This window comes from Cavia porcellus, unplaced genomic scaffold (genome assembly GCF_034190915.1).
Source record: "Cavia porcellus strain 051 isolate PalLab524CR breed Dunkin Hartley unplaced genomic scaffold, mCavPor4.1 scaffold_58, whole genome shotgun sequence".
Lineage (NCBI taxonomy): Eukaryota > Metazoa > Chordata > Mammalia > Rodentia > Caviidae > Cavia > Cavia porcellus.
Window position 1 is genome coordinate 1,632,489 of NW_026947541.1, and position 11,416 is coordinate 1,643,904.

Here is an 11,416-nt window from a genome sequence, read left to right on the forward strand (position 1 = left end):
TATGGGTGTGTGTTACATTACATTCACTAGTAGGAGTGAGAAAAACATCACGGGGTGGTGCGCATTGTATGGGTGTGTGTTACATTACATTCACTAGTAGGAGTGAGAAAAACATCAAGGGGTGGTGCGCATTGTATGGCTGTGTGTTACATTACATTCACTAGTAGCAGTGAGAAAAACATCACGGGGTGGTGCGCATTGTATGGGTGTGTGTTACATTACATTCACTAGTAGGAGTGAGAAAAACATCACGGGGTGGTGCGCATTGTATGGGTGTGTGTTACATTACATTCACTAGTAGGAGTGAGAAAAACATCACTGGGTGATGGGCATTGTATGGGTGTGTGTTACATTAGATTCACTAGTAGGAGTGAGAAAAACATCACGGGGTGGTGCACATTGTATGGGTGTGTGTTACATTACATTCACTAATAGGAGTGAGAAAAACATCACGGGGTGGTGCTCATTGTATGGGTGTGTGTTACATTACATTCACTAGTAGGAGTGAGAAAAACATCACGGGTGGTGCGCATTGTATGGGTGTGTGTTACATTACATTCACTAGTAGGAGTGAGAAAAACATCACTGGGTGGTGGGCATTGTATGGGTGTGTGTTACATTAGATTCACTAGTAGGAGTGAGAAAAACATCACGGGGTGGTTCGCATTGTATGGGTGTGTGTTACATTACATTCACTAATAGGAGTGAGAAAAACATCACGGGGTGGTGCGCATTGTATGGGTGTGTGTTACATTACATTCACTAGTAGGAGTGAGAAAAACATCACGGGGTGGTGCGCATTGTATGGGTGTGTGTTACATTACATTCACTAGTAGGAGTGAGAAAAACATCACGGGTTGGTGCGCATTGTATGGGTGTGTGTTACATTACATTCACTAATAGGAGTGAGAAAAACATCACGGGGTGGTGCGCATTGTATGGGTGTGTGTTACATTACATTCACTAGTAGGAGTGAGAAAAACATCACGGGGTGGTGCGCATTGTATGGGTGTGTGTTACATTACATTCACTAGTAGGAGTGAGAAAAACATCACGGGGTGGTGTGAATCGGAGGGTCTGAAGTAGGATAGGCCGTGAGTGTCAATGTAGGATGGAGAAAAGCACCGCGGGGTGGTCAGCATGGGGAGGTCAGGGAACATGCAGTGGCAATGTAGGATAGGTTTCTGAAAAACATCGCGGGGTGGTGCGCATTGTATGGGTGTGTGTTACATTAGATTCACTAGTAGGAGTGAGAAAAACATCACGGGGTGGTGCGCATTGTATGGGTGTGTGTTACATTACATTCACTGGTAGGAGTGAGAAAAACATCACGGGGTGGTGCGCATTGTATGGGTGTGTGTTACATTACATTCACTAGTAGGAGTGAGAAAAACATCACGGGTTGGTGCGCATTGTATGGGTGTGTGTTACATTACATTCACTAGTAGGAGTGAGAAAAACATCACCGGGTGGTGCGCATTGTATGGGTGTGTGTTACATTACATTCACTAGTAGGAGTGAGAAAAACATCACGGGGTGGTGCGCATTGTATGGGTGTGTGTTACATTACATTCACTAGTAGGAGTGAGAAAAACATCACGGGGTGGTGCGCATTGTATGGGTGTGTGTTACATTACATTCACTAGTAGGAGTGAGAAAAACATCAAGGGGTGGTGCGCATTGTATGGCTGTGTGTTACATTACATTCACTAGTAGCAGTGAGAAAAACATCACGGGGTGGTGCGCATTGTATGGGTGTGTGTTACATTACATTCACTAGTAGGAGTGAGAAAAACATCACGGGGTGGTGAGCATTGTATGGGTGTGTGTTACATTACATTCACTAGTAGGAGTGAGAAAAACATCACGGGGTGGTGCGCATTGTATGGGTGTGTGTTACATTACATTCACTAGTAGGAGTGAGAAAAACATCACTGGGTGATGGGCATTGTATGGGTGTGTGTTACATTAGATTCGCTAGTAGGAGTGAGAAAAACATCACGGGGTGGTGCGCATTGTATGGGTGTGTGTTACATTACATTCACTAGTAGGAGTGAGGAAAACATCGCGGGGTGGTGCGCATTGTATGGGTGTGTGTTACATTACATTCACTAGTAGGGGTGAGAGAAACATCACGGGGTGGTGCACATTGTATGGGTGTGTGTTACATTACATTCACTAGTAGGAGTGAGAAAAACATCACGGGGTGGTGCGCATTGTATGGGTGTGTGTTACATTACATTCACTAGTAGGAGTGAGAAAAACATCACGGGGTGGTGTGAATCTGAGGGTCTGAATTAGTATAGGCAGTGATTGGCAATGTAAGATGGATAAAAGCACCGCGGGGTGGTCAGCATGGGGAGGTCAGGGAACATGCAGTGGCAATTTAGGATAAGTTTCTGAAAAACATCGCGGGGTGGTGCACATTGTATGGGTGTGTGTTACATTAGATTCACTAGTAGGAGTGAGAAAAACATCACGGGGTGGTGCGCATTGTATGGGTGTGTGTTACATTACATTCACTAGTAGGAGTGACAAAAACTCACAGGGTGGTGCGCATTGTATGGGTGTGTGTTACATTACATTCACTAGTAGGAGTGAGAAAAACATCACGGGGTGGTGTGAATCGGAGCGTCTGAATTAGGATAGGCAGTGAGTGGCAATGTAGGATGGAGAAAAGCACCGCGGGGTGGTCAGCATGGGGAGGTCAGGGAACATGCAGTGGCAATGTAGGATAGGTTGCGGAAAAACATCGCGGGGTGGTGCGCATTGTATGGGTGTGTGTTACATTAGATTCACTAGTAGGAGTGAGAAAAACATCACGGGGTGGTGCGCATTGTATGGGTGTGTGTTACATTACATTCACTAATAGGAGTGAGAAAAACATCACGTGGTGGTGCGCATTGTATGGGTGTGTGTTACATTACATTCACTAGTAGGAGTGAGAAAAACATCATGGTGTGGTGCGCATTGTATGGGTGTGTGTTACATTACATTCACTAGTAGGAGTGAGAAAAACATCACGGGGTTGTGCGCATTGTATGGGTGTGTGTTACATTACATTCACTACTAGGAGTGAGAAAAACATCACGCGGTTGTGTGAATTGGAGGGTCTGAATTAGGATAGGCAGTGAGTGGCAATGTAGGATGGAGAAAAGCACCGCGGTGTGATCAGCATGGGGAGGTCAGGGAACATGCAGTGGAAATGTAGGATAGGTTTCTGAAAAGCATCGCGGGGTCGTGCGCATTGTATGGGTGTGTGTTACATTAGATTCACTAGTTGGAGTGAGAAAAACATCACTGGGTGGTGTGCATTTTATGGGTGTGTTTTACATTACATTCACAAGTAGGAGTGAGAAAAACATTGCGGGGTGGTGCGCATTGTATGGGTTGTGTTACATTAGATTCACTAGTAGGACTGAGAAAAACATCACGGGGTGGTGCGCATTGTATGGGTATGTGTTACATTACATTCACTAGTAGGAGTGAGAAAAACATCACGGGTTGGTGCGCATTGTATGGGTATGTGTTACATTACATTCACTAGTAGGAATGAGAAAAACATCACGGGGTGGTGCGCATTGTATGGGTATGTGTTACATTACATTCACTAGTAGGACTGAGAAAAACATCACGGGGTGGTGCGCATTGCATGGGTGTGTGTTACAATACATTCACTAGTAGGAGTGAGAAAAACAACACGGGGTGGTGTGAATCGGAGGGTCTGAATTAAGATAGGCTGTGAGTGGCAATGTAGGTTGGAGAAAACCACAGCGGGGTGGTCAGCATGGGGAGGTCAGGGAACATGCAGTGGCAATGTAGGATAGGTTTCTGAAAAACATCGCGGGGTGGTGCGCATTGTATGGGTGTGTGTTACATTAGATTCACTAGTAGGAGTGAGAAAAACATCACGGGGTGGTTCGCATTGTATGGGTGTGTGTTACATTACATTCTCTAATAGGAGTGAGAAAAACATCACGGGGTGGTGCACATTGTATGGGTGTGTGTTACATTACATCCACTAGTAGGAGTGAGAAAAACATCACGGGGTGGTGCGCATTGTATGGGTGTGTGTTACATTACATCCACTAGTAGGAGTGAGAAAAACATCACGGGGTGGTGCGCATTGTATGGGTGTGTGTTACATTACATTCTCTAATACGAGTGAGAAAAACATCACGGGGTGGTGCGCATTGTATGGGTGTGTGTTACATTACATTCACTAGTAGGAGTGAGAAAAACATCACGGGGTGGTGCGCATTGTATGGGTGTGTGTTACATTAGATTCACTAGTAGGAGTGAGAAAAACATCACGGGGTGGTGCGCATTGTATGGGTGTGTGTTACATTACATTCACTAGAAGGAGTGAGAAAAACATCACGTGGTGGTGCGCATTGTATGGGTGTGTGTTACATTACATTCACTAGTAGGAGTGAGAAAAACATCACGGGGTGGTGCGCATTGTATGGGTGTGTGTTACATTACATTCACTAGTAGGAGTGAGGAAAACATCACGGGGTTGTGCGCATTGTATGGGTGTGTGTTACATTACATTCACTACTAGGAGTGAGAAAAACATCACGCGGTGGTGTGAATTGGAGGGTCTGAATTAGGATAGGAAGTGAGTGGCAATGTAGGATGGAGAAAAGCACCGCGGTGTGGTCAGCATGGGGAGGTCAGGGAACATGCATTGGCAATGTAGGATAGGTTTCTGAAAAACATCGCGGGGTGGTGCACATTGTATGGGTGTGTGTTACATTACATTCACTAGTAGGAGTGAGAAAAACATCATGGGGTGGTGCGCATTGTATGGGTGTGTGTTACATTACATCCACTAGTAAGAGTGAGAAAAACATCACGGGGTGGTGCGCATTGTATGGGTGTGTGTTACATTACATCCACTAGTAGGAGTGAGAAAAACATCACGTAGTGGTGCGCATTATATGGGTGTGTGTTACATTACATTCTCTAATACAAGTGAGAAAAACATCACGGGGTGGTGCGCATTGTATGGGTGTGTGTTACATTACATTCACTAGTAGGAGGGAGAAACACATCACGGGGTGGTGCGCATTGTATGGGTGTGTGTTACATTACATTCACTAGTAGGAGTGAGAAAAACATCACGGGGTGGTGTGAATCGGAGGGTCTGAATTAGGATAGGCAGTGATTGGCAATGTAGGATGGATAAAAGCACCGCGGGGTGGTCAGCATGGGGAGGTCAGGGAACATGCAGTGGCAATTTAGGATACGTTTCTGAAAAACATCGCGGGGTGGTGCGCATTGTAAGGGTGTGTGTTACATTAGATTCACTAGTAGGAGTGAGAAAAACAACACGGGGTGGTGCGCATTGTATGGGTGTGTGTTACATTACATTCACCAGTAGGAGTGAGAAAAACATCACGGGGTGGTGCGCATTGTATGGGTGTGTGTTACATTACATCCACTAGTAAGAGTGAGAAAAACATCACGGGGTGGTGCGCATTGTATGGGTGTGTGTTACATTACATTCACTACTAGGAGTGAGAAAAACATCACGCGGTGGTGTGAATTGGAGGGTCTGAATTAGGATAGGAAGTGAGTGGCAATGTAGGATGGAGAAAAGCACCGCGGTGTGGTCAGCATGGGGAGGTCAGGGAACATGCATTGGCAATGTAGGATAGGTTTCTGAAAAACATCGCGGGGTGGTGCACATTGTATGGGTGTGTGTTACATTACATTCACTAGTAGGAGTGAGAAAAACATCACGGGGTGGTGCGCATTGTATGGGTGTGTGTTACATTACATCCACTAGTAAGAGTGAGAAAAACATCACGGGGTGGTGCGCATTGTATGGGTGTGTGTTACATTACATCCACTAGTAGGAGTGAGAAAAACATCACGTAGTGGTGCGCATTGTATGGGTGTGTGTTACATTACATTCTCTAATACAAGTGAGAAAAACATCACGGGGTGGTGCGCATTGTATGGGTGTGTGTTACATTACATTCACTAGTAGGAGGGAGAAACACATCACGGGGTGGTGCGCATTGTATGGGTGTGTGTTACATTACATTCACTATTAGGAGTGAGAAAAACATCACGGGGTGGTGTGAATCGGAGGGTCTGAATTAGGATAGGCAGTGATTGGCAATGTAGGATGGATAAAAGCACCGCGGGGTGGTCAGCATGGGGAGGTCAGGGAACATGCAGTGGCAATTTAGGATACGTTTCTGAAAAACATCGCGGGGTGGTGCGCATTGTAAGGGTGTGTGTTACATTAGATTCACTAGTAGGAGTGAGAAAAACAACACGGGGTGGTGCGCATTGTATGGGTGTGTGTTACATTACATTCACCAGTAGGAGTGAGAAAAACATCACGGGGTGGTGCGCATTGTATGGGTGTGTGTTACATTACATCCACTAGTAAGAGTGAGAAAAACATCACGGGGTGGTGCGCATTGTATGGGTGTGTGTTACATTACATCCACTAGTAGGAGTGAGAAAAACATCACGGGGTGGTGCGCATTGTATGGGTGTGTGTTACATTACATTCTCTAATACGAGTGAGAAAAACATCACGGGGTGGTGCGCATTGTATGGGTGTGTGTTACATTACATTCACTAGTAGGAGGGAGAAACACATCACGGGGTGGTGCGCATTGTATGGGTGTGTGTTACATTACATTCACTAGTAGGAGTGAGAAAAACATCACGGGGTGGTGTGAATTGGAGGGTCTGAATTAGGATAGGCAGTGATTGGCAATGTAGGATGGATAAAAGCACCGCGGGGTGGTCAGCATGGGGAGGTCAGGGAACATGCAGTGGCAATTTAGGATACGTTTCTGAAAAACATCGCGGGGTGGTGCGCATTGTAAGGGTGTGTGTTACATTAGATTCACTAGTAGGAGTGAGAAAAACAACACGGGGTGGTGCGCATTGTATGGGTGTGTGTTACATTACATTCACCAGTAGGAGTGAGAAAAACATCACGGGGTGGTGCGCATTGTATGGGTGTGTGTTACATTACATTCACTAGTAGGCGTGAGAAAAACATCACGGGGTGGTGTGAATCAGAGGGTCTGAATTAGGATAGGCAGTGAGTGGCAATGTAGGATGGAGAAAAGCACCGCGGGGTGGTCAGCATGGGGAGGTCAGGGAACATGCAGTGGCAATGTAGGATAGGTTTCTGAAAAACATCGCGGGGTGGTGCGCATTGTATGGGTGTGTGTTACATTAGATTCACTAGTAGGAGTGAGAAAAACATCTCGGGGTGGTGCGCATTGTATGGGTGTGTGTTACATTACATTCACTAGAAGGAGTGAGAAAAACATCACGTGGTGGTGCGCATTGTATGGGTGTGTGTTACATTACATTCACTAGTAGGAGTGAGAAAAACATCACGGGGTGGTGTGAATCGGAGGGTCTGAATTAGGATAGGCAGTGATTGGCAATGTAAGATGGATAAAAGCACCGCGGGGTGGTCAGCATGGGGAGGTCAGGGAACATGCAGTGGCAATTTAGGATAAGTTTCTGAAAAATATCGCGGGGAGGTGCGCATTGTATGGGTGTGTGTTACATTAGATTCACTAGTAGGAGTGAGAAAAACATCACGGGGTGGTGCGCATTGTATGGGTGTGTGTTACATTACATTCACTAGTAGGAGTGACAAAAACATCACGGGGTCGTGCGCATTGTATGGGTGTGTGTTACATTACATTCACTAGTAGGAGTGAGAAAAACATCACGGGGTGGTGTGAATCGGAGGGTCTGAATTAGGATAGGCAGTGAGTGGCAATGTAGGATGGAGAAAAGCACCGCGGGGTGGTCAGCATGGGGAGGTCAGGGAACATGCAGTGGCAATGTAGGATAGGTTTGTGAAAAACATCGCGGGGTGGTGCGCATTGTATGGGTGTGTGTTACATTAGATTCACTAGTAGGAGTGAGAAAAACATCATGGGGTGGTGCGCATTGTATGGGTGTGTGTTACATTACATTCACTAATAGGAGTGAGAAAAACATCACGTGGTGGTGCGCATTGTATGGGTGTGTGTTACATTGCATTCACTAGTAGGAGTGAGAAAAACATCACGGGGTGGTGCGCATTGTATGGGTGTGTGTTACATTACATTCACTAGTAGGAGTGAGAAAAACATCACGTGGTTGTGCGCATTGTATGGGTGTGTGTTACATTACATTCACTACTAGGAGTGAGAAAAACATCACGCGGTGGTGTGAATTGGAGGGTCTGAATTAGGATAGGCAGTGAGTGGCAATGTAGGATGGAGAAAAGCACCGCGCTGTGGTCAGCATGGGGAGGTCAGGGAACATGCAGTGGCAATGTAGGATAGGTTTACTGAAAAACATCGCGGGGTCGTGCGCATTGTATGGGTGTGTGTTACATTAGATTCACTAGTTGGAGTGAGAAAAACATCACGGGGTGGTGCGCATTGTATGGGTGTGTGTTACATTACATTCACAAGTAGGAGTGAGAAAAACATTGCGGGGTTGTGCGCATTTTATGGGTGTGTGTTACATTAGATTCACTAGTAGGAGTGAGAAAAACATCACGGGGTGGTGCGCATTGTATGGGTGTGTGTTACATTACATTCACTAGTAGGACTGAGAAAAACATCACGGGGTGGTGCGCATTGTATGGGTATGTGTTACATTACATTCACTAGTAGGAGTGAGAAAAACATCACGGGGTGGTGTGAATCGGAGGGTCTGAATTAGGGTAGGCAGTGAGTGGCAATGTAGGATGGAGAAAAGCACGGCGGGGTGGTCAGCTTGGGGAGGTCAGGGAACATGCAGTGGCAATGTAGGATAGGTTTCGGAAAAACATCGCGGGGTGGTGCGCATTGTATGGGTGTGTGTTACATTAGATTCACTAGTAGGAGTGAGAAAAACATCACGGGGTGGTGCGCATTGTATGGGTGTGTGTTACATTAGATTCACTAGTAAGAGTGAGAAAAACATCACGGGGTGGTGCGCATTGTATGGGTGTGTGTTACATTACATTCACTAGAAGGAGTGAGAAAGACATCACGTGGTGGTGCGCATTGTATGGGTGTGCGTTACATTACATTCACTAGTAGGAGTGAGAAAAACATCACGGGGTGGTGCGCATTGTATGGGTGTGTGTTACATTACATTCACTAGTAGGAGTGAGAAAAACATCACGGGGTTGTGCGCATTGTATGGGTGTGTGTTACATTACATTCACTACTAGGAGTGAGAAAAACATCACGCGGTGGTGTGAATTGGAGGGTCTGAATTAGGATAGGAAGTGAGTGGCAATGTAGGATGGAGAAAAGCACCGCGGTGTGGTCAGCATGGGGAGGTCAGGGAACATGCAGTGGCAATGTAGGATAGGTTTCTGAAAAACATCGCGGGGTGGTGCACATTGTATGGGTGTGTGTTACATATCATTCACTAGTAGGAGTGAGAAAAACATCACGGGGTGGTGCGCATTGTATGGGTGTGTGTTACATTACATTCACTAGTAGGAGTGAGAAAAACATCACGGGGTGGTGCGCATTGTATGGGTGTGTGTTACATTACATTCACTAATAGGAGTGAGAAAAACATCACGTGGTGGTGTGCATTGTATGGGTGTGTGTTACATTATATTCACTAGTAGGAGTGAGAAAAACATCACGGTGTGGTGCGCATTGTATGGGTGTGTGTTACATTACATTCACTAGTAGGAGTGAGAAAAACATCACGGGGTTGTGCGCATTGTATGGGTGTGTGTTACATTACATTCACTACTAGGAGTGAGAAAACATCACGCGGTTGTGTGAATTGGAGGGTCTGAATTAGGATAGGCAGTGAGTGGCAATGTAGGATGGAGAAAAGCACCGCGGTGTGGTCAGCATGGGGAGGTCAGGGAACATGCAGTGGCAATGTAGGATAGGTTTCTGAAAAGCATCGCGGGGTCGTGCGCATTGTATGGGTGTGTGTTACATTAGATTCACTAGTTGGAGTGAGAAAAACATCACGGGGTGGTGCGCATTTTATGGGTGTGTTTTACATTACATTCACAAGTAGGAGTGAGAAAAACATTGCGGGGTGGTGCGCATTGTATGGGTTGTGTTACATTAGATTCACTAGTAGGAGTGAGAAAAACATCACGGGGTGGTGCGCATTGTATGGGTGTGTGTTACATTACATTCACTAGTAGGAGTGAGAAAAACATCACGGGGTGGTGTGAATCGGAGGGTCTGAATTAAGATAGGCTGTGAGTGGCAATGTAGGTTGGAGAAAAGCACAGCGGGGTGGTCAGCATGGGGAGGTCAGGGAAGATGCAGTGGCAATGTAGGATAGGTTTCTGAAAAACATCGCGGGGTGGTGCGCATTGTATGGGTGTGTGTTACATTAGATTCACTAGTAGGAGTGAGAAAAACATCACGGGGTGGTGCGCATTGTATGGGTGTGTGTTACATTACATTCTCTAATAGGAGTGAGAAAAACATCACGGGGTGGTGCGCATTGTATGGGTGTGTGTTACATTACATCCACTAGTAGGAGTGAGAAAAACATCACGGGTTGGTGCGCATTGTATGGGTGTGTGTTACATTACATTCTCTAATACGAGTGAGAAAAACATCACGGGGTGGTGCGCATTGTATGGGTGTGTGTTACATTACATTCACTAGTAGGAGGGAGAAACACATCCCGGGGTGGTGCGCATTGTATGGGTGTGTGTTACATTACATTCACTAGTAGGAGTGAGAAAAACATCACGGGGTGGTGTGAATCGTAGGGTCTGAATTAGGATAGGCAGTGATTGGCAATGTAGGATGGATAAAAGCACCGCGGGTTGGTCAGCATGGGGAGGTCAGGGAACATGCAGTGGCAATTTAGGATACGTTTCTGAAAAACATCGCGGGGTGGTCCGCATTGTAAGGGTGTGTGTTACATTAGATTCACTAGTAGGAGTGAGAAAAACAACACGGGGTGGTGCGCATTGTATGGGTGTGTGTTACATTACATTCACCAGTAGGAGTGAGAAAAACATCACGGGGTGGTGCGCATTGTATGGGTGTTTGTTACATTACATTCACTAGTAGGCGTGAGAAAAACATCACGAGGTGGTGTGAATCAGAGGGTCTGAATTAGGATAGGCAGTGAGTGGCAATGTAGGATGGAGAAAAGCACCGCGGGGTGGTCAGCATGGGGAGGTCAGGGAACATGCAGTCGCAATGTAGGATAGGTTTCTGAAAAACATCGCGGGGTGGTGCGAATTGTATGGGTGTGTGTTACATTAGATTCACTAGTAGGAGTGAGAAAAACATCACGGGGTGGTGCGCATTGTATGGGTGTGTGTTACATTACATTCACTAGAAGGAGTGAGAAAAACATCACGTGGTGGTGCGCATTGTATGGGTGTGTGTTACATTACATTCACTAGTAGGAGTGAGAAAAACATCAC